Consider the following 24103-nt stretch of genomic DNA (forward strand, 5'->3'; position numbering starts at 1 on the left):
CAATTGAAGACTTGAATGCAAGAAAAGCAGGAAACATTTTTGAAGGAGACATACTTGTCGTATATACAACAACATTGGATAGAGAAAACAAAACACGAGAGGTGCTACATGCAGACTTGACAGACTCTAAAGGAGAAATGACAATAACTTTGAATGTGACAGGGAACTTAGTACAAGAGTACAAACACAAGATAGTTCCAAGAACATCCATTATAGTGTCAGGATTTCAACTAGGACACAAAACAACCTTTGACCGTGGAGATTCAGATTGCATCTTGAAGCTCCAAGATTCAAGCACAATTGAAACTATACCGCAACTTTGCCAAGAATACAAATTCATACCAAGCTCCACAATCAAATAGCTACTCACAAGCACAAGTACCTATGCCATTGGTACAATAGGTGCATTAGTAGTTGCAGGACGACAAACTGGATCCTAATATGTTGTTGACATAAAAGATGGAAATAATGATGATGACAAAGTACAGGTAAAAAACACACCAAATACTTCTTCTTTTTATGCAACATGTATAGTAGTCATGTTCCTATTAAGTACAAAGTTCTAAAAGTAAAAAATAAAATTGTTTTGTCAATTACTAGCTACAAATCAACTCTGCATTCCAAGAAGAATCCATGCAAATAGCAATCCAATTACAAAGAGGTGAGACTCCTGCAATGTTGTTTAGAAACATTGTACGATGAAATGACATGGATAGAACATTTCGCACAAGGTTGCTACATACATCTGTACACTAAAAGACAAGAGAACATTGGATGCCTTGAATGCATTGCTACAAACAACACTACAGGTAAGCAAACTTAGATAATTCAACACTTCAACTATTAATTAATTCTTACACAAGCTACATTAATATCAAAACATATCTTGCAGGTTGATGGAGTTCTTAAAGTAGCCAATGCATTCACAAATCCATTTCATGCATTTTGTTCCCAATGCAACTTAAAATTTGAGGACTATGGAATGTTAGAAGACAAAACAGCTCATTGCAATAGATGCAATCAAGAGGTTCCATATGTATATTCATTATACCTAAAGACTATCATCACAACTGAAAACAAACAAATTATCCAGTCTTCAATAGACAAGTGCATTGTTGAACAACTATTACCAAGCCTAAAAGACACAAAAGTTGAGGACTACAGACAAGACAAATCAAAGTTCATCTTTATCTTTCGAGATTTCACCGTCAAAGGTCAATTTACATTAAACCAGAACAATGCCATCAATCATGTTGTGACAAATGGAGATTGAACAATTTCTTAGAACAAAAGGTAAACATGACTAGTCACAAATTAGCATTTATTTAAAATATTAAAAACAACTTATTATGAGACATAGTTACAATATACTAACATGCACAAAATGGAATTTGCAGGTATCATGCATAGCTATAATGACATATCAAGCTACAATTAATGGTAGTTACAAAAGACACTAGTCAATACAAAGAAAGGTGTGCAATCAAACAATGTATACTCATGAGTCTCATACCCAAGTACACTCTCTGTGTCATGTATGTATAATGAAATAATGTGTATGCATTGATATGCTATAAGACATAGTTTTTCTCTATCAAGTTGCATAGCATAATTGAGTACATGCTTTGCTAATGTAAATTATTATTGAAATACAATAAAAATTGCATAGTTTGCTTTATCCTATTGCATATCCAATGTATAAAACACTATCTAAACTGCTACATGTCATATACAAAAACTATACTAAGGCATGAACTTTGACGCTTTGCATCCTTGTTTCTTTATATAATAAGTGAAATCTAACTAATTCAAATAAGACTTATCTTAAACAAATCTTTTAATTAGAAGTTTATGATTAGATTTTAACGACCCTATCTTATTTATAAGAGAATATGATAGAAATTATTAATCTAAATTTATAACTCATAAATATAATACAACATTACTCCAAATTTAAGTTAAAGGTGTTTTTAAAAGATTATTATTCATGGCCCAAGATAAGAATAATATTTCATACCTATTCCCTATTTTATCTAAACATCACTTTACCTTTCTTTTGATTTCTTTCTTTTTCAAAAGATTCAAATGGAATGTGACACAATACAATGTAACCTTTTTGATTTTTTTAACTACTTTTCTAAAAATGTTATATTTTTTTTTAAAATAATAATTTAAATTTTTTAAAAATAACTTATTATAAATATAGTTAAAATAAAAAATTGATGGGAGATTGGAGGTCTTTTATAGACACTCTTGTACAAGTAAAATGTTTTTGAATTAATTTTTGATTAAAAAATACATCTATCTTTCATTTCTTATAATTTTTTTTTTCTTTTTATTAAAACTCTTATTTCAAAAGAACTCTTATTTTGTTTTACTGAATAATGGTGAATTACAAGGAGAGAATTGTGATTACATTATTACATATAAGAATATCTCATTGTGAAATACTTTCAAAGAAAATATTGAAGATTTTATCATTTGGTCAATTCCTTTTATTATACTTGCCGTAGGCTAGTACTATTGCATTCACTTTGCACAATTGACAAATTAATTTTACAAATATCATCTTCAATTACTTCTAGCTTATTTAAATATTTCTAAAGTTTATTTTTTTTATCAATTAATTTTTTTTTGTAAAAATGAGTTATCTCAATTATAGTTGACTCAATGCATTAGGTGTTATAGGACTCACAAATTCCTCCATATTACATATTTTATGGAAAGATTTTAGGAGATTAAACATTGTAATAAAATAGTATTAGATGTGCGTAATATTAAATTATGGAAATTGAATTTATAAAAGGTGGTGAAAATTTTAATAAATTTAATTGACATTTGTAAAATCTATATTACATATTTACGATTAAACATTGTAATAAAATAGTATTACATATGCATAATATTAAATTATAGAAATTAAATTTATAAAGGGTAATGGAAATTTTGAGTAAATTCAATTGACATTTGTAAAATCTATATCTCTAAATTTTACCATCTCCTTCTCTCTATGCATTAAATTGAATTTGTTTAATTGTTTTAAATAGTTCATTTGACCTATTCAAACAATGTGGTTGAAGATGTGCATTAAATATGGACATATATCAAAATGTAATAAGCATGAAATTTTACATTCTATGTCACATTTCAAGAAGATAGTAAATTATAATCTAAAATTGAATAGACATTTTCATGAAATTTTATAAGTGTAAAAATAATTTATCTACTTATAACATATTAAATCAAGTTTGTAAGCACTCCATATAAAAGAACAAAATAATCTAATTTATTTATTATTTAATATATCATTGTATTATAAAAATAAACAATTGACAGATATAATATATATAATACCATAGTATTAACTATAATAGTTTATTCTAGCTACATATAATAAATATTTATCCTATTAATTATAACAATAATAATACATATTTATTTTACTAATTATGATTATATAATACATATTTATTGTGTTACTATAATTAAGCCGATAGGCTTCTCCTTTGGAGAGAACTTTTTACCATAAATGCAATTTAATGTCTCACACTCAAACCATGTCTCATGTTCAAACTGGTGGTATTTTTTTTTTAATCTCACATGATTTTTGCTTGCAAAATTGCTAGTTCTTTTGACTTGTTCAGCTAATTTTTTTCGTTTCACAAAATCGTTCGTTTTATCTTCGTCAATATAAAACACGTCTATCCTACAATATCCTACCATGTGACACGACATATATTGTTCTCTTAGTTTCATTTGAGTTATTATATTTTCATTCGTGTCCTCTGAATAATTCTTCCTTCTTTCTTTGCCTCTCCTTTGATCTTTATATTCTTTTGACTTCAGATTTGGCCAATTGCTTATATGAAAGATTAAGATTGACAAAATATTTGTGAGCTTAAGTGGAATATTTTTGGAACTTTGTTGAAAATTTGGGTAGAACATTTCAAGATGGTTTATGATGATTGATAAAATTAATTTTAAAAAAAAAACTTAACTTTTAAATATAAAAATAAAAAATATGATAAAGATAGCAACTATTAATCAAGAAAAGTGTTCAACATTTTCTAATATTTAAAAAAAATAAAATTTATGATCTAATTTAATTATTTATATGAACAATTCAAATATTTTCAATAATTTAATTTAAACTAGAGAATTATTATTATTCTAATAAAAATTTAAATAATATTTAAATAACTTAATATATTAATTATAAAAAATTTAATTGAATCAAAATGTTTTTTCTAAAAATTAAAATATTTCATATATATATATATATATATAAAACCAAAAAATTAAACCTCATTTAACTTATCTTTTATTTTTGTATGATTATTAATAAAAATATTCTCAAGCATTTCAAAATAAATTTTAAATTTTAAAAATGATATGTTTTTTGAACTTATAAAAGATTAAATAACTAGTTTATTGAAATTAATAACAATCTCCAATAAAGTTTTAAATACCAATTTAAATCTATTAATGATTTAAGGTGACTTTTTTAGAAAAACATTTGAAATATTTCTATGTTTGTACAAAACACATTTATTATAAAAGTTCATACTAAATACTATTAACCAACCTAAAAGTTCACTCTTAATACTTTATAATAAATAATAAATATTATATAATAAAATATTTTTGAGAATTGGAAAATTTAATTTTAATTAAAAAATTTATAGAGTTAAAAAGATAAAAGAAATTGAAAACAATATAGTTTCATTCATAATGATCGAATAAATAAATATGTGTTCTTTAAAACAAGTTCTATTGGAAAAATATTCAACAATATAGTTACAAGATTTACCAAACTCAATGGTAGCTCTAATTTTCTACTCGGTGGAGGGTAAGGTAGCATCCCTTGTAGGGTTTTTGGTGTTGCCCCACCATGAGCCTAACTCAACATGCCAACAAGCTTAATTGAAGGTCTTTGAGGCCATAGAGACAAACATTATGCAAGTCATTAGCACACCATTTACTTGTTTATCTTCTCTTGTTTTTATTATAATCAATGATTTGAAATCACACTTGGTAATTTATCATACGATGAAAAAGTTAAAAAAGTAACCCTAAACTTTGAATGTTTTCACACTATGATGAATCATGAAATATATTTTCAAATATTGCTAATAAAATTATTTTACACAATCATATCCATAAGTTAATCAATATTATTAGTTCATGCCATTGGCAGGAATACTATTCATGTCAATGCTAATATGACATTAACACCGACCAATCAAATCAAAGAATTTAAAAGATTATATGAAACTTCAAATGTTTATATCTTTTTCTAATTTTTCATTATTTTATAAATCACATTTTTCATTCATCCTATTGATCCATACTATTTTTGGTGGGGGAGAAAATTAATTTTCTTCAACAAAAATACAAATATTTTCCAAGAACTTTATCATGTATTAATTACAACTTTATCTTTTACACATTTGTGACAAGTTGATAAGATTTTAATTTTTTTTCAATCATTTTATCTTCCACCTCACACAACATGTCTAATCAATATTAATTCTCAATAGCAATACAATTACAACATATTATATTATTATTATTATTTTAAATTACAACATGTTATATATTTGTATTTGAAATTTTATTTTTTTTAAAACTTTGATTTTATAATAAAAGTAGTTAAATTATTACTATTATTTTAGTTTTATAAAAATAAATTAAATAATGTTATTTTTAAATTATATTTTATAATAGTGTTTGTAATATGTATAATTGACAAGTGTTACAATTTATAAATTATATAATTTATTATTATTAATATTTTTATTTAAACAATTTATCATTTAGTTTAAATATATTTAAAACTTAAATATATATTTTAGTATTAAATTAATAATTATATTTTACATCAAAAAAATAACCACAAAAAAGAAATAATTCAATTAAAAAGATATATAAATTATTATTAAGCTTTTATAAACTATGTATTAAAATTAAATAGTTATATTCTATTTCTTATTTATTACATCATATTTATTCATCAACATCAAATTTATATGTATTACGTCTATTTATTATTTACAGATGTACATATTACATTATATAGATATTATTTTATTATTAAAAATTACCTAATTTTATGTAAAATTTGGAAATACAAAACATTAAATAGTAAACCTTATCTAATTGTATAAAATTAAACAATTGTTTTTACTTATAAAATATTTTTATATTTCAATACATTTCATTTTTTATATTGAATTTTAATATAAAAATTAAATTCTTAGTTTCATTAATTAAAATATAATATATTTTAGTTTTTATTATAATTATGATTTTTTTTTGACTATTTATTTTATTAAGAAAATAATTATATTTAACTCTCTCTCCCTCCCTCCCTCTCTCTCTCTCTCACACACACTCACTCACTCACACACACACACACACACACACACACACACACACACACACAACTTATGTTGGTATCACTCTATCTCACTATTTTATCTCTCTTCCTCTTCCTCCTCTATATTAGCTATCATTTTTCCTCTGCATATATATTTATGTTGTTATTGTTCTATAATGCTATTTATCTCTATCTAATGATTAAAAATAGTGTAACTTCCATTTGATAATCAAGATGAGAATAATACATAGTTGGGGGAGTTTTTTCAACTCCTTATGGTTCTCTAGTAGCATGCATAACATGCTTAAACATATAACTTAATACTCCAAATGCTTCATGACTTCTTCAAGTTCTATAATTCAAATATTGGTATAGATATCTTTCCTCATTGCACATATTTTAAGTTGCCAATGTAGAAGGTGCAAATTTGTCTAAAACATATGTATTGATTGTAATATGATATTAAGTATTTAGTGCCATATTGGGGACTTTGACCTCTTATTCTTGGACTTAAATGCCCAAAGATATAATAATATAACATGAGAACTTAACAACAAAATATGAGCCATCCTATTAGATCACAAGTGCATTTCTAGGCAAAAATTAATGCATTCACAATGTTAATTTAAAACTATTTAACCTTATTCTCACTCATCTACACCTCTACAACCATTATGCATTAGACAGGAACTATGATGCATTGCATCTCTTGTTAAAATAGAAAATATCACTAATAAATTCATTTTACACAATCACATCCATAACTTAATCAAGAAAATTATAATGGGCTTTACACCACTTCAAAAACATGTCAAAAACTCACCTAAATGCAGAAGTTAATCAAATCAACAATACACTGTTTGTTAAAATGACAACTTGAGAAGTTGAAAATGTAAGTGTTGTGAAAATCTAATAGGTAGAGATAACTTGAGGATTTGAAAAATACCTTTGTTGTGAAGCACTTTTAGACCACCTTGACCATTATTTTTTCATGACCAAAAATTTCATAAATCATAAGAAAATATGTTGAACTCTTTAGTGATCCATACAAATACTCTATCGACTTATCCAAAGGCACAAACATGCCGCTAGATAGCACTTTTTAAATATCTTTAAAATAAAATAATGAAAAATAAAAAATAAAAAATTGAGTCAATTGTCCAAGATTGTATAGTTAAAAACTCCATATTCTCCTCAAAGTTTGCAGAGAACACAAATTGCTCCGCTGGAATTGGCGGCGGCCTTCCTTTAAAAAAATCAATAGTGTTTCTTAATCTGCGTGATGAGATATTTAAAATAATGAAAAATAACTGGACAAAATCTAGAGCCAGCAACACAATTATTGCTATGAGGGAATCAGAGGAGACGTGCGTTTCAAAAAAGGTTCAGCAGCATTTCTTAATCTGCAATCGAAGAATGAATAATGGAATAATATTTATAGATGACCCATATGTCAGCCGGACGAAAACACACTTTCATAACATAAGGATAATGTGGTGCTGAGCAAAAATATATTTCAAAACAATTTAGTTCGCTCGAAAGGGAGTAACCTACAAGAGTTCTGTTCGGTGCCCTTAAGACAGTAAATATGTTTTTCTTTCTAGATGCCCACTTATTTTCAGTTTTCAGTTTTGTTTTTCTAAACGTTATCCGTGTCCAATCTTGATTTATATTAAATCTATCGATAGTTTTGAGGATGGCCGCTTTTTTCTTGTAAATTATACGCATATATATGTATTTTTAAGTTTACCTTTGCTTGCCTTGTTCGTTTCAGATTTATGAGTGCTGCATGTGTTTGGTTTAAATTTTATAAGAGAGTAAATTGTGTGTATTAAATTTGGTCGTTGCCCATTTTCTTTGTTTCAGATTTTCTGAAAGCTCATTTTGTTAGTTTTCAATTTGTGAAAGCTCATTTTGTTTGTTTTCAATTTATGAAAGCTCATTTTATCTGTTTTCAATTTTATTATTGCCAGTTAAAAAATATTTAAAAACCCGTCACTATCCAGGTTTGCTTTGTTTATTTTAAGGAGATTCGTTGATGTCTATTATTGTTTTTTTCCCTGGTACAGGTTTTGGACTGAGTGCAAAACGAACAGATTTCAAGTCAGACAGTAAATTAGGTATTGTTTTCACCGTTTGGCTGTTGAGTGCTAAATTTGGGGCTTCTGCAAGAAGATTTATATATATTTCCCTCCAATTATAGTCATTCCTGAGAGGTTTCTTCGTTATTATTTTGAAAGGTTCAAACCGGAAACATTGTGATTTTGCTTATTCCTGGATTGAAATATAACTTATAATCAGATTAGTTGTTATATATATATATATATACTTGGAGAAATTTAGATTTCCCGTGTGGTTATCGTAGAAGGGTGAGGAACATCAATTTTTCACTCTCTTTGCTTTCCCCAGTAATATAAAATAGATAAGTGCGCAGCATTTTGGGATATCGTTGGCTGGCTTGAGAGCAGGGATTGAGCCCCATTTCCTGCCATTTAATTGTACTGTTTGTTATTATAACCCAGAATTTTTTTATTGTTTATCTCTTTGTTTGCTTTGAAATTTTTATAGTTTTATTCTGCTCCTATCAGACTTAGGACTGCAACTGAATCAGAGAGTTTGCTTAATTCAGAATTGTTTCTGAGTTCTTCTTCAGTTCTAACCTGATTATTCCATATTTTGTTTTCATATTTCCTTGATCCATCCGTCACATCTCTTCATTGTGTGCCTCTTCACCTTTCATTAAACTTAATTAACTTGTAACAATATTTATTATATATTATTATTTATCTATTTTTTTATATTTTGATTTTATTAATTATTATCAGAATTCTATTTCAGAAAGGGGGCATTACATCTAATCTAAATGTAAATAGAAATTTAAGCAAATCTGACAGACACATAAAACCATGACAGTATATATCATAATATTATTTACCCAACTAGAGTTTGCTGAATTGATTTTATCATTGAAGAGAGCAAAGTCCAAAGCAGATTGAAAATAACTATAGGGGATTGCGCAATTTTGAAGTTTGGACAATCGACCACCATTCTAATTATTTGATTTCATACTAGGTGTTGGTCTTTCTATCGATAGTTGGCTGCTATATAAATTCATACAGAACCATGGATTGAAATATTGTAAGAAATGTAAGTTCAAAGTCAATTTGAAGTCTGAACTAAACTTCAATGTGATTGCTTTTCAGGACAATACATTAACACATATCTCTCATGTCAAACAGGATATTTTGTGCAACATTTTATTTCAGTGATCATTTATTTAGTAATTAGTACCACACGCTCTCGATCTCTTTCATCTGTTCTTCACTGCAGAAAAAACTGTTGACCTATTATCCTCTAGTGTATTTCTTTAAATTGTTATATTGGTTGCTGATGCAGTCACTAATGGGAATCCATTTAAGGGCAGCCAATCCCTCAGCCTACACACTCACAACATGCATAGAATCCTTTGGTCCCACACTTTGGTGGCTACCTACATCAGCAATGGCCATTGGATGGACCTCCTGTCTTTCCTGGTTGATAGGGCTGACCTTGCTCTTTTCTCTCCTAATCTCTTGAATCTACTGCAAAGGTCTAGAGTTCCCTTGTTCGACAGCCCTGATAGAATCCTTTGGTCCCACACTCACAATGGGGAGTTCTTGGTCAAATCGGCTAGTACCTCGCTGATCAAGAAAGTTGCTGACCCGACCTGCTAAGAAAAAGTGTGGAGCTCCCAGCTTATTCCCAAAGTAAACTTCTTCTGGTGGGTTGTGTTTCATGGCAAAATCCTAACTTTGGATAACTTGGCCAAACAGGGATTTAGCATGGCCAACAAATGTGGCCTCTACAACAAGGATGAGGAAAGCATCAACCATCTCTGCATTGTGAGTTCTCTTTGGCTGTTTGGCAGCTGGTCCTCCCTAAACTCAACCTCTCTCGGGTAACTAACACGGATATTTAGCAGTTTGCCGCTAGCTGGCAATCCCCCTCCCAACACCCATTGCTGCATCTTCTTCGGCAACAAATACCCCCCCATTTCTATTGGAGTATCTAGAAGGAGCACAGCAATAGAATCATTAGAGATTGTGAGCTATCCTCTGTTGAGGTCGTCCACCTTGGTTCTGAGCTTTTGTTGGAAAATCTTTTAGTTGCTCGTTTGAAGAGCCTAAACCACCTCCGTAGTAATGCTGACCTCCACATAGCCAAAGGCTGGAGCATTAACAAAGGTTTTGATAGATTCGACAACACTAAACTCTTGAACAAGAACGCAACCAAATGGATCCCCCCAAACCTAATTGGGACAAGCTCAACTTTGATGGGACTGCCAGAAGCGGGGTTGAGGCAGGTGGGGGGCATTATATATAATTACATAGGGCACTCAAAAGCTTCTATTGCTGGACCTCTTGTAAACCACACCGTTAATCAATTTGAAGGTATGGCCCTTCTGTGGGGTTTGAGATTTGCCATTGCAACTGGAAGTAGAAAATTTGAAATTGAGGGGGACTCCAAAACTATTATTGAGGCTGTCAAAGGCAATTCCAAGGGTGGGTGGAAAGTGGATACCATCTTAAGAAACATCCTTGGTCTCCTTGGCAGCCTGGAGGAGGTTAAGATAAGCCACATCTGCAGGGAAGGGAATAATGTGGTGGATTCCATGGTTTTTATTGGTCTCTTGTTTCACAGCTTATGACGTTGGAGGGCTGTCAATCAACTCCTTAAGTCTACTCGAGACCTTTAGGTAGGAAGAGAGTGTTGTCAACGAGACTGACAATGATGGCTAAAACCCAATGCTATGGCTGCCTTCGATTTGGCACAATGCCTTCGATTTGGCATGACAGGGCCCACTACCCTCCTTTTTTCGCCGCCAAAATTTTGAATTTTGAATTTTGAATTTTGAATCTGACAACCTTGATCCCAACCAACTAGCCAACGATAGGGTTTACAAGAAGGATGAGCTAGAACTGCAGTTATTGTTTATTATGTGACCTTTCCAATATAAGGGAAAGTGGGGGTTTCACAAGGAGTACATGACAGTACCTGAAACGAAGGGTCCCTTTAATAATTCAAGTTGTCATATCAAAAAATTAAATTTGAGGAATTTGCCCGAAGTCTTGGATTTGGGGTTTTTTTTCATGATAAACATTACGGATTGCCGAAAGACTCACATGTGCCTATGTACCTATGTGTTCTTAATGGACAACTTGGCATTCATTTCTACTACAGCCTAAATTACTACAACATTTATGGGCGGATTACTTATTTGCTAAGCTACTACACTCATTTTAACCCGGTTTTAGCCAAGAACTGGGGTTATTTCTTGGAGTTGTACTAGTGACATTGGCATACTTTAAACTTTTAACTGCTCAACCGTTTCTTGTTTTGTTGTGGTGTGTTTTCTCTTGGTGTGCCTAACCTCCTTTGTCTGTCACTGGTTTGAATATGGGTGGTGACAAACATAGAATTGAACTAGATAAAATCAAGGAGTTCAAGAGTGATCCTATGGTGCCGCACTTCTTCAAGGAGGGTGAATTTTCTTCTTAATGGAGAGTATGATTGCGTTTGATGAGGTGATATCCCACTAATATGTAGCGACTTGGAATGAAAAAAGAGTCACAGTGAAAGGCATTTTGTTTGAAATCAAGGAAGATGTCATTTGGAAAGCCATTGGTCTCCCCACCATGCTCGTAAATGGAAGAAGGCGAGCATAACCTTTGACTAGGAAGTGTTCAGTGGCCCTGGTGAGAAACTTGCTCACAAGCAAGGCGGCTACAGTGCGAAAGACCTCTTGGAGTTCTGGCCAACAATGTGCAAGCTCATCATCAAGTATTAAACACTAGAGGGCCGGTATGGTGTCTTTTACTACTACCATCTCTCGTTCCTGAATCATCTTAGACACAAGGATTTGATTTCTATTCCTTTCTTTTTACTCCACTCTATGAAGAGTAATGTTGCCTATGTGGCTGAAGCTAAGGCCCTGGGGAAAAATCCTGTCATCCTCCACTTGGGGTTAATGTTTTGGCTATACAACTTCCATCTTGCCCTATGCCTCCGCCAAACATATATGTGCAAATTGTCACCCAACAACAACCCAACCCCTTGCCTTCTACGTCCTAGGAGGCCTCCTTCTGGGTCAGAGAGAAAATGCTGTGTTAAATACCCTTCCATGAGCCTTGACTCTTTTGAAACCTTCCCCACATCAGATTCTTTGACGAATAATAGAAGAAGGATGACCCTAGAGACCCTTGATCTTTGTTGGTAAAAAAGCTAAAAACATTATTCAGATTCCAGAATATTGACTCTGAGGGAGATGTAGACACCCCACAACATAACACCTGCTGCTCTAACAAACAAGCTAAAGAGTGGGGGAAAAAGGCTATTAAAAATTTGGTGGAAGGAGTGGAGACCTTGGCTCAGTCCGGCAGTAGAAAGGGCTGTACGAAATTTCTGAAGGAGGCTCTTACTGCAAAGCCAATGAACCTGAGCAATGCTGCCATAGAGGGGCTCAAGAAAAGAAATGGCTCTAGTGGCGTGGTGGTTAAGTTTAAAAACCAAATTGCAGGTCTGGAGATGATGGTTTATCATCTAAAGGAGGAAATGGCAGGAATAAGCAACAATCTAAGCAATGTCAACAAATTTTTACTCAAAGGCATGCACGCCTCCATAACCACCCTTTGTCTGCTCCAAGAGATGATGTCTAGAGGTAGTCTGGCCGAGGAAGATGGTGCTCATGAGCTTTTCAAGTTCCTCCACGAGGAATGGGTGGATATAATATTGTTGAAGCGGTTGGGGAAAGGCAACTAATGGTTTTTAATTTGTTGTTATCTGGATAACTTTGCTAGCCCCAGGGGCTATTTTTTACTTTTTTGGGCTATAGCCTTAGGACTAAGACTGTTAAGTTTAATTACAGTCCCGTGTGGCATGTTATGGTTGTTAGCCCTCATATGTTAGCTAAGTATTCTATTCTAGACTATTGTAATCTGAACTTTAGTTTTGATGATAAGTGGTGGTAGCGCTTTATTTTTCTTAAGCTGATTTTTGATAGAGGACTTTTTGTTCTGCTCTCCTATGTGCTCTAGATGCTATTAATATGTTATTACTGTGTATCTAGTGTGCTGTGATTGTACCACGGGCCAACACCCTCTTTCTGCTGCTTTTAATCAAAAACATGCATGTGCAACATAGAATCTTAAATGTAAATTACTAAAAACATAAACCTTTTGGAGGTAGACTTTTTGTTGTGCTCTAGATGCTATTAGTATGTTGTTAATGTGTATCTAGTGTGCTGTGATTGTACCACAGGCCAACACCCTCTTGCTGCTGCTTTTTATCAAAAACATGCATGGGCAACACATAATCTTAAATGTAAAATACTAAAAACATAAACTTTTATCAATTTTGTGGACAGAGAAAACTCTCTCGAAATATGTTGAAAGTGGGAGTCTCCCGAATGCCCCCCCTTATAACTCGTGGGAGATTTGTTTACGTCAACCAAGGGAATATTAAACGACAGATCTCCTTGGTTAAGAGAATAGTCTTACCCTGAAATTAACAGTCTCCATTAAGGGAGAATGATCTTCCAAGGCCAAATGCTTCAGCAAGGCCACATGTCTAAATAGAAGCTGTCTGCCAAGAAACCCCTCTGCTGCTGAGGCCAACCAAAGAGGTGAAAAAGAAGTGACCAAGGAAATAACTGCCAGCATTGCAATAATAATGCAAAATCCCACACAGTGATTGAACTATTTTGAACAGCAACAAGAGAATTAATAGCCCCAAAAGATGACCACATATTCAACTAATAAACCAATAAATCAAGGAAACCAAGAGAAAAGGTAAAGGGCCAATAAATATTGCCATTGCCAAACAATGTCACATGGGTGGAAAGAACAATCAAAACGATTATTATGATCTTGGAGGGTTGTTAATTGCAACCATGATTAGGATTTGAATCTGTTCAAGAAGAAATGAAGCCACACTAATCAGGGAACAGTTGTCATTCAAAGCAGTAGAATTTGAATTATTGTGGCCTTGGCCAGCCAATCAGAAAAGCCTTGATAGATCAACTAACTAAATAGAAGGATCAAAGATCATGTTTCTTAATTTGTTTCCACATGCTTTAAGTCCGCCACAAAATATATAAAAGTATTGTAGGTCATAATCATATTGTTATAGCAATGATAAATAGGTAAATCGGCCTTTCAAGTCACCTGCCATGTGTCAGTAAAGTTGCAGAAGAACAAATAGAGGATGACAACTGCCAAAGGATGTGCTAAAAATATATTATTTTAATAACAATTACTTATAGTCTGAAGCATCATAATCGACTTATCTGCAAAACACCGAGAGATAAATCATAAATGCAGCCCCCTGTAGCAGAATAATACTCAACCCTCCTGTAGAAGTTTGGGAAGTAGTTAAAAGAAAACCATCTTGAAGTACATTCTAAATGCATGAATTCATCCTGTAACAGTACATATGATTTTGGAAGCAACTTATAAACATCAGGTAACATAGCTGCAAGTCTTGGACTGTAATGTCCCCTACTTAATGTGACCATCAGGATTAGTAGATTAGCCTATGATAGGAGCTTCCGTAGGCTAATGAGGTGATGAGGGAGGTCGTTTGGCAGTATTTTTAGTAGTTACTATTTTTTAGTAAGTCAATGGGAGTCAAGTGATATGGGAATTTCAGGTGTTCGGCTTGGTAGATTTGGTTGAGCTCTTTCCGATGTGCTATCATACATGGTATTCTGAGTTTGACTCTTATATGATTTTAATGCCGAAGTTAATTTACTTTATTATAAAGTGATAATTAAATAAAAGACTTATTAATTCACTTTATCATAAAGTTGTTTTAAAAAGGTGTTTCTCATTTATCCCACATTGCTTATGCAAATGAAGTCGACTTCTTGGAGGACTTTATATTCTTTTGGCTGGAATGAGTTGTGATATGCTTGGATGAAATTATTATTATGTTATTGGATTTCTAGGAAATCTAATTGTTGAGCTTGGAGGACGAAACCCCTCTTTGCTAACATTCTCTTCGTTGTTGAAAGACATAGTTAGGAGGATTATCGGGTGCTTTCATTCAGGAAACATAGTGAGATTTATTGGTGATTTTACACATGATATAAGAGCTTTGAAGTTCCGGTTATGCAGCCGTGAATAGTGTTTGCTAAAGTGCCCGTGAATAGTAATTTTGCTACAGTGCGCGTGAATAGTGTTTTGGTACAGTGCACGTGAATAGTGTTTTTGCTACAATGCCCATGAGTGATTTTGCTACAGTGTGCATGAATAGTGTTTTTGCTATAGTGCGTGTGAACAATTTTTGCTACAGTGTGTGTCAATAGTGAAATTGCTACAGTATCGTGAATAGTGCTGCTACAGTGCATGAACAGTGTTGCCATTGAGTTTTCTTGCTCACTCCTGCCAGTTAAAAGTTGGGACACTATCATTTCGTCTGCAGATCACTACTTCCAGGTTCTTTCCATCATACTGTTCATTTTAGGCATTATAATTGTTGAATATTAGTCTGAATATTTGCTGCAGCCTATAAGGCAATTGTATGTAAACATTTCTATTTCAAAATCAATATTTAATCAGCAAATAAGGAGGTTCTAGACTTTGCATATTTATCGTTGTATGTTTGCTAAGTGTTTGTCAAAATGCCATGTTGAAAATAACACTTTAATTGATAGTACTTAGTAACTTGCAAGTCTCCACAAAAAAACAAAAAAGGGTGGCCATTACATGGACATATAATGAACTTTGCAGTCTTCCTGCATCTCTTCCGAGAGAAGCAAGTTAACACAAGCTACAATCAACAATAGACACCAAGAACAAGTGGGAAACTGAGATTTTACTTACAAATATTTTTGTTGACGAGGAATTGTTTGTGGACATGGATGCTTCTGCATCAGTTGCTTTCATGTTGCACATTTGAAGACATTCTCCCTATGATGCTGAGGAGATCTAGATGTTTCATGCCTACTAAAATGTTTTAAGGACCCTTACAACATTCATGCTATTTGATCATCAATCCACTTTATATAGAAATCACACATTTCAAAAACCAAAATAATTTATGTTTTGGATGATGCACTACAAGCCAAATGCTTTCTCTTCTTGTCCGCACATCAACTCAAACTCCTCATCTTTGGACGATGGCATCCTATAGATATCCATTGCAACACAAAAGATGATCTATTAGGTTGGCCTAATAGGGTGTAGTGTGTAACACATAGATCATCAATTGCATCTACAATCTCCGAAGCACGCAAAAAGAAATTAGAGTGTGAGAAACATCACATCATCTCAACATGCCTTCCCTTAGATTCAAAATCTTCGCCATGATCACTGCATACCATTGCAAGGACCAAAACATCTTGAGTTGCCCATAAAGGATGAAGCACAAAAGGTGGTGTGAACCCCCAAGGTTTCTGTGGATATACAACATAACAATACTTGATTCCATTATATCTATGTTAAGGAGCAGCGATGTTGGATCACCTAGAGATCGATGAATGTAGAGCACTCTTGCAAATTGTCACATTGTCTCAGTCAAGAAAAATACAAAACATAGATCATGAGCTTTGAAAAGTGACAACATCTGACAACAACCTATACTTATGCATCAATTACAAGGAGGAGGTGTTAAAATAGGAACCAGAAATACAAACTATCAATAGTAAAGAAATGCAAATACACAAACAATCGGAAGACACCAAAAATTATCCTAGGAAAAACACTCCTCAACAAGGGAAACAACTCAGCCCACAAAAAGATAGCTCCTTTTATTAGATTTACAAGATTAATTACAAAAAACTCTCTCCCTTTAAATGACTTCAATCACTTAAAGATCAGTCAAGGATCTTAGAGGCACAAACTCTGCTGTGTTACATATGACATAGAAGGTTTCACGATGCTGAAGATCATCTATGATGCCCAGAACAATCAGGATACTGAAAACATAGGTATAACAAGCTCAAGATAATGAGCACATAAAAGTCCCTGTAGTAAGAATGATGAGAGACAAAAAAGGATGATGACTACGCACACACAGAGCAAGGATGCCAAATGTCTTCACCTCACGCGATATACATAGAATGCTGATGCTAAACATCTACACCAAATGAATAAATACAATATTATTCTTAACCTTTGAAAAATGACTTCACTTACACTTTATGCTCGCACAAGATACCACATATGCAATGAAAATCTCCGTTGCAAAGGTGAACAGAGTCACCGATTATTGAAGTGACATTAACTAGAATACAAAACTGAGAAAAATATGAACTGATAGAGAGAGAGCTTGACAAATATGAAATCCCCAATATAAAAAAAATGAATGTTGTAACAATGCCAAGAAAATGGTGCCAAGTAGACATGATGCCATGTAGACATGACACCACACGATGTCACATATACACCGTATAACCACAAAAGGATAAGACCACATAAATCTTTGATGAGAAAGAGAGACTTTTCTGCAAAAACAAAATGAATGAACCATGGAAGCAGAGAAGAACATATAGCATCAACTTGACGAGTAACGAGAGGAATCCACAATATCGGGAGGATCCAAAAAATGTAGCGATCTATCTCATAGCCATCAGAGAATTCAACACTCCCTCTTAGCAAGAGAGAGATCTTCAATGTGTCATTTCATGACAAGTGTACATGGTTGCAACCAAAAATAATGTCAACAAAAATCTCATCATAGATTTTCCTCAATAAAATTGTTATCCTTAGCATAACAATGTTAACCATAGCTACTCCCAGAGGGTGAATCGGAAAATAGTAAACAAAGTCACAGAGTCACACACATGAAATCCACAATGGCTACCCCCAGAGGGTGGATCCACCATAGCTACATCCATAGGGTGGAACAAGGGATTTCACCTTGAACTTCTCTTGTAGAGAAGAATTCATTAACAAGGGATTTCACATCAAGCTTCTCTTGTAGAGAAGAACTTATTAACAAGGGATTGCACATCGAACTTCTCTTATAGAGTATAACACATTGACAAGGGATTGCACCTCGAACTTCTCTCTCATAGAGAGATGAACTCATTGACCATATGCAATGAATGATTGAAGCTGAGTCTCACCAAGAGCACCATTCTTCACAATACCAAGCTTTTTTCATAAATAGCAAAACCTCACTCTCAGAAGTGGCTTGGTGAGAATGTCCACAATTGGCTCCTTTGTAGAAATGTACTTAAGTTCAACTTCTTTCTGTTGAACCATATCTCTCAAGTAATGATATTTAATTTCCACATGTTTGGTTCTATCATGAAAAACTTGATTAATCAAAAGCTTCACACAACTCTGGTTATCACACATAATCAGTATGGGTTCCAAAGGCTATTCAAACAAACCTGCAAGGAATTCCTAAAGCCATACAACTTCCCTCATAGCTACACAAGCTGCAACATATTCTTCGTCAGCTGTACTCTGAGCCAATAGATTGTTTCTTGTTGCATGAGGAAATCATGACTAAAAGGCACACACGCTGCCTAATCTGAATTAGAGAACCCTTGCAAGTTCAGCTCTACATATGAAGAATATTTCAAGCCATATCCCACTGTACCACGAACATATATCAATATGTGTTTGGCCGCTACAAGGTGAATTTGCCCTGGTTCATACATGAACTGACTCAATGTATTAACTGCATAACATATGTCAGGCCTTGTGTTAACCAAATACATCAAAGAGCCAATTAACTACCTGTAGATACTAGGATCAACTAAATTTGAAATAACTTATGTAGGAGTCACCATAGATTTGCACTCTAACATGTCAAATTTCTTCAAACTATCAATTGCATGTTTATCTTGACTCAAAATGATTTTATTTGGTCTTTGCCATTCCTTGAGCCCAAGGAAACAATGAAACAAACCAAGATCTTTCATTTCAAATTCAGAAGCTAACTAATTACATTTGACAATGAGATCATCATCACTAGTGAGAAAAAGAATGTCAACATAAAGCACACGAATCAGCATTTTGTCATCATTGACCTTGAAGTATAAATTTGGATCAACATCATTGTTTTAGAAGCCCAAACTCAAATGATAGTGATCAATTCTCTCATACCAAGCACAGGGAACTTGCTGAAGGCCATACAATGCCTTTTTAAGCCTGCACAAATGAGACTCCCTATCGTGAATCACAAAGCCCTTTGGCTTCTCAATGCATACTTCCTCTTCAATTACCTCATTTAAGAATGTTGGTTTCACATCCATTTGATGAAGTTTCCAACTCTTCACTGCTGCAATAGCTATGATGGTTCTGATGGAAGGTTAAAAAGCTACTGATGCAAAAGTCTCTCCATAGTCTATGCCTTCTTTTTGTGAAAAACCTCTAGCTACAAGTTTGGCTTAATGTTTTTCTATACTTCCCTCAACTGCATGTTTAATCTTAAATAATTATTTAGAAGAAACAATTGATTTACCTTTGGGCCTTGGAACAATGTTCCACACATCATATTTGATGATGAATTGATACTCCTCCGTTATGACATCCTTCCACACTTGCTGATTTGAAGCTTCTTCAACATTGGAAGGCTCCAACGCTATAATGTGATTCATGAAAGCTACATAACCAACAAACTTATGAGGACTTTTACTCTCTCTGAAAGCCCCACAAGGGGCTGCATATTTTTCAACCTCTTCCATAGTGTGCCTGGCCCATGATGACCTTTTCTTATTGACTGAAGGATTACTAGGACCTGCTGAAGTATCTACAGAATCAACTGGATCAACAGAATCTTCTAAATTTGTATTCTTCCTTTGACTCTTTGAAGGTGGATCCGGTTCAGCCATATTTGTATCTTGAGGATGCTCAAAACTTTCCCTATCAGATTCCATGTTAGAATCTTTGGATTTCTTGCAAGCTACATCTTCATCAAAAGAAACATCCCTGCTGATTTCAATTTGCTTTTGAACTGAAATGTAGATTCTGTATGCTTTTGAAGCTTCACTACAACCAACAAAGATGCCTCTCTTTCCTGATGGTTCAAACTTTGATCTTTTCTCTTTTGCATTATTAATAAAAAACTGAGCATCCAATGATTCTGAAATAGCTAATATTTGTTTTGATACTTAAAAAAGCTTCTTTTAAAGTCATATTATCTAGAACCTGATGAGGACTACGATGCTGAATGTCAACTGCTATCCTGCAAGCCTCAACCCGTAGAAATGTTTGAAGAATTTGATCATGAATCATAGCCTTGGCTGCCTCAACAATTGTGTAATAACCCTCACTGGTTCTAACTTGATGAACTCAAAATTCCTTACAGTTCAATTGTTTGAAATTTCGTCAAACACTTGGCAAGTAAGCTCTGATACCAATGTGATAACCCCAATCAGTTATGGCTTAGACAAACACTTCCTTTACTAGTCAGCTGCTTGACATTTCGTCAAACACTTGTCCTGCAAAGTCTTCACTTGTTCTTTGTTTCAGTTTGTATTGCTTGACTTAATATGCTGCAAATAGTGTTTTTGAATACTTCTAATGATGCAAAATTGATTGTCAATGTAATAGAGATAATATGCTATCTTGTTATCAACTTCCTCATACATAAGAGTGACTGAAATGAGTTTAGCAATAAGATGGCATATGTCAAACACTTCCCATGCATCCTAGGAAAACAAATGGCCATCTACAGCAAAAGGCATTTTTACAAACATTTGGCATGTAATATTCACTATATGGAATTTTTACAAATAATTACAATGCCAACATCAACTATTGTTGAGTAATGAGTGTGTTGAAATTTAGATGCTTCAGTTATAAAGGAATTGCAGTCAAATAGAGGAACCTGGTAATGCTGAAACGATTTGATTAGCAAACAATAGTGAATTCGCTGCCCAAAGTAAATTGCAGGTTTGCCTGCTAGCATCCAAAGTATCATACATGATGCCTTAGATTATAACTTATGCCCTCCTCAAAACCCATGTCGCAGCAGCAGCCTCAAAGTTGCAGAAAAACACCCAGACATTCAATACTAGCAGTTTGATAGGGTAAATACGTCTCCCAATATGCAATTTGACCCTTTAATTAAATCACCTAGGATTGCAGTTATGACGATGCCTAAGAAACAGAGAATTTGGTTCTTGGAGTACTGATGAAACAACACCACCAAATGTAGGGAAGATCCCACACTACAGAAAACCCAAAACTCGGTTTACAAATGCAAATTTCTTTAATTTGTAGATGCCAAATACCAGCAGTTCTCAACACACATTTATCTCCCAAGCCATAGTAGAAACAATAATGGAAGATAGAAAACAATTTTGTAGAACTGCAAATCGCTTCTTAGCCACAGTAGCAACAGTACGAGAAGGCATTAAGAAATTTAGTCCAAATCCATTATACTTCAGCAATGGATTGAAATTCATGAACTTCAGAAACCTTCACAAGAGACAAATAAAAACCAATAGACATAATGGATGATCAATTTTCATAATGGGAGCCATATTTATCATCTCCATTGTGCAACTTAGCTTCAACTACACACCTTTCACTTAAAAGCTTTTTGTGCTTTATACTTAGGCACATAATATAATTTATTAATTTCCTTTTTGGTTCCCAAAAATGACCTTTTCAACCATATCATGAAATTCTGACACACGAGGTCATTGTTTCTTGTGCCCAAGATTTAAAACTTTTCAACCTGGTTCCAACGAGTTATGACACTAAGGTGACCAACATACAATACCATAGAAAATAGCAACCTCAAATAATTCACTGGTCTTGTGAAAATGACTGAAGAAGCATCAAAATCAAAATCTGACAACACAGAAGTGATCCTGATGAAGAAGAACGAGGAATGAACCTAACAGGGGTGGCTTACTAAAAATAGACACTTCCTCCAAGATTTTTGGACCCCAAACCAGAAGCCCAAAATAAAAACTGAGAGCATCACTCAACTCCTCTAACTCAACTAGCTCATCGGAACCAACTGTTGACTCACTATCTATAATGTCCCCATCTTTTTAGCATCTCAGTGGAGTTCTTAGCCTTTATATTCTCTGAAGGCTAAGTGGAGAAATAAGGAGAAATTGATTAAATTAATTTCATATAAAGTCATTAAATAAATTAAAAGCAAAAGGTGACTTTATATTTAATTAATTTCATTAGAAGTGACTAAAGTTAAATAAATAAATTAAAAGAATCTTCTAAAAGGACGGATTTAATATTATTTTATTTCTTCTAGGAGGTCTATCTATTGGAGGAGAATAATAGATAGGGAGGGCAGCTTCATTGTTGAGCATCGAATGTGTTGCCATCTACTCTTTCGGATAACTGTGGAGCCAAGGGTTTCTGCAGTTGCTACATTGATCGTTGGGAGCGAACACTCCCTTTGATTTGCATAATTGAGGTGGTGAAATATCTTACGAAGGGTTGCGACTGTTGGAGAAGACAAATCAGTCTTTACATTGTGCCAAATTTGTAGCCTAGGGCCAGATTTGTGGAGTAAGGAATAAATTGGATAGTGCTACAGTAACTTTGCTATAGTGTCGCTACTATAGTGATGCTACCACATTAATTTGCTGCAGTACCGCTACTACAGTAACTTTGCTGCGGTACCGTTGGTACAGTTACGCTGCTACAGTGTCGACACTACTGTGATTTGCTATAGGAAAATTCATAGTTTTGGAGCAATTCTAAGTTTCTATCTACTACATTTTGCATTCTTTGAGAGTAGATATTTAGGGCATTGGTAGGGTTTGTAAAATTTGCTGTAATATGATTTATATCAGAGTTTTATATCAGAATTTGTTGCCCTAATGTCTTATTGATGTAGATGCATATTTTCCTATTTGTAATCAGTGTTATACAAAAACAATTGCATCTTCATTGTTAGATGTTTGGTGTGTTCTTTGCAAGCATATTTATTAAAGTTTAGCATTTAGAAAGCAATCAAAATTTAGATATGCAATATATCTCTTTTTTGCAAAGTGTTTGACGAAATGTCAAACAAGTGAATTAGAGAAGACTTTGTGTTTGACGAAGTTATAACCTGTTCGGGTTATTACATTGGTATTAGAGCTAAATCCTGCCATCCTGAGCGTTTAGCGATCACATGCAGCCACCTTGAGTTGGCTCTCACAAATTTTACATTCGTAGGCGAGCTTTGTTCGACAGAGAACAAGAATTTGACAGGTAGTTAGACACCATGGGCGACAGGCAAGAGGGTAGCCCACCAAGAGACCATAGGAATGAGGATCAGGAAACAAGGGAATTTTTTAGAGCAATGGTTACAGGACAAGAGTAGATGGCTTAGGCTTTGCAAACACTCACCACCATGGTTGAGCGCATGAACCTACAGGACAGATGGAATCGGGAACAAGGGGATAATTGGGGTGCAGAGGGATCACCTAGAGCTCATAGAACTCTTTTCAGAACAACAAACAAGCCCACACATCCTACCTTTGTTAAAGAGGAACCAGTACAGGAGCCAGCTGGGGAAGTTGAGGATGGGAAACATTTGCAAATATCCTTATGGCTGCTAATGACGAATGAGAATTATTGGCACTGCAGGTACGGGAGAGAATGACTTTTGAGAGGTTTGTGAACCAAAGAAGAGAACACTATCGTGCAGTTAGACATAATAGGAGACCTCGTGGCGAGGATAATGAATTAGAGCGTTCTATAGGGAAGCTTTTCTTGACTACATTTAATGGGAGTAGTAGAATGATAGCACAAGCTTGGATTC

General features: G+C 33.6%; 1 protein-coding gene across 13 annotated transcripts in view; it reads left to right on the forward strand.

The window, feature by feature from the left end:
* The first annotated feature begins 7549 nt into the window (after window positions 1-7549).
* Window positions 7550-24103, forward strand: part of LOC149539442 (lipid phosphate phosphatase 2-like) — a 100281-nt gene continuing 83727 nt past the window's right edge. For 2 of the 13 annotated variants that reach the window (XM_089800690.1, XM_089800681.1), the window contains exons 1-2: window positions 7585-7961; window positions 8449-8499. The gene's annotated coding sequence lies outside the window, so the exon portion shown is untranslated. Of the gene's footprint in view, window positions 7962-8448; window positions 8500-24103 lie in introns of all 13 variants that reach the window. The other 11 variants (XM_089800682.1, XM_089800684.1, XM_089800680.1 and 8 more) reach the window with 10 other exon arrangements.

Source organism: Cupressus sempervirens, chromosome 9 (genome assembly GCF_028749045.1).
Source record: "Cupressus sempervirens isolate cs-2001-9-10 chromosome 9, ASM2874904v1, whole genome shotgun sequence".
In the NCBI taxonomy this organism is placed as follows: Eukaryota; Viridiplantae; Streptophyta; class Pinopsida; order Cupressales; family Cupressaceae; genus Cupressus; species Cupressus sempervirens.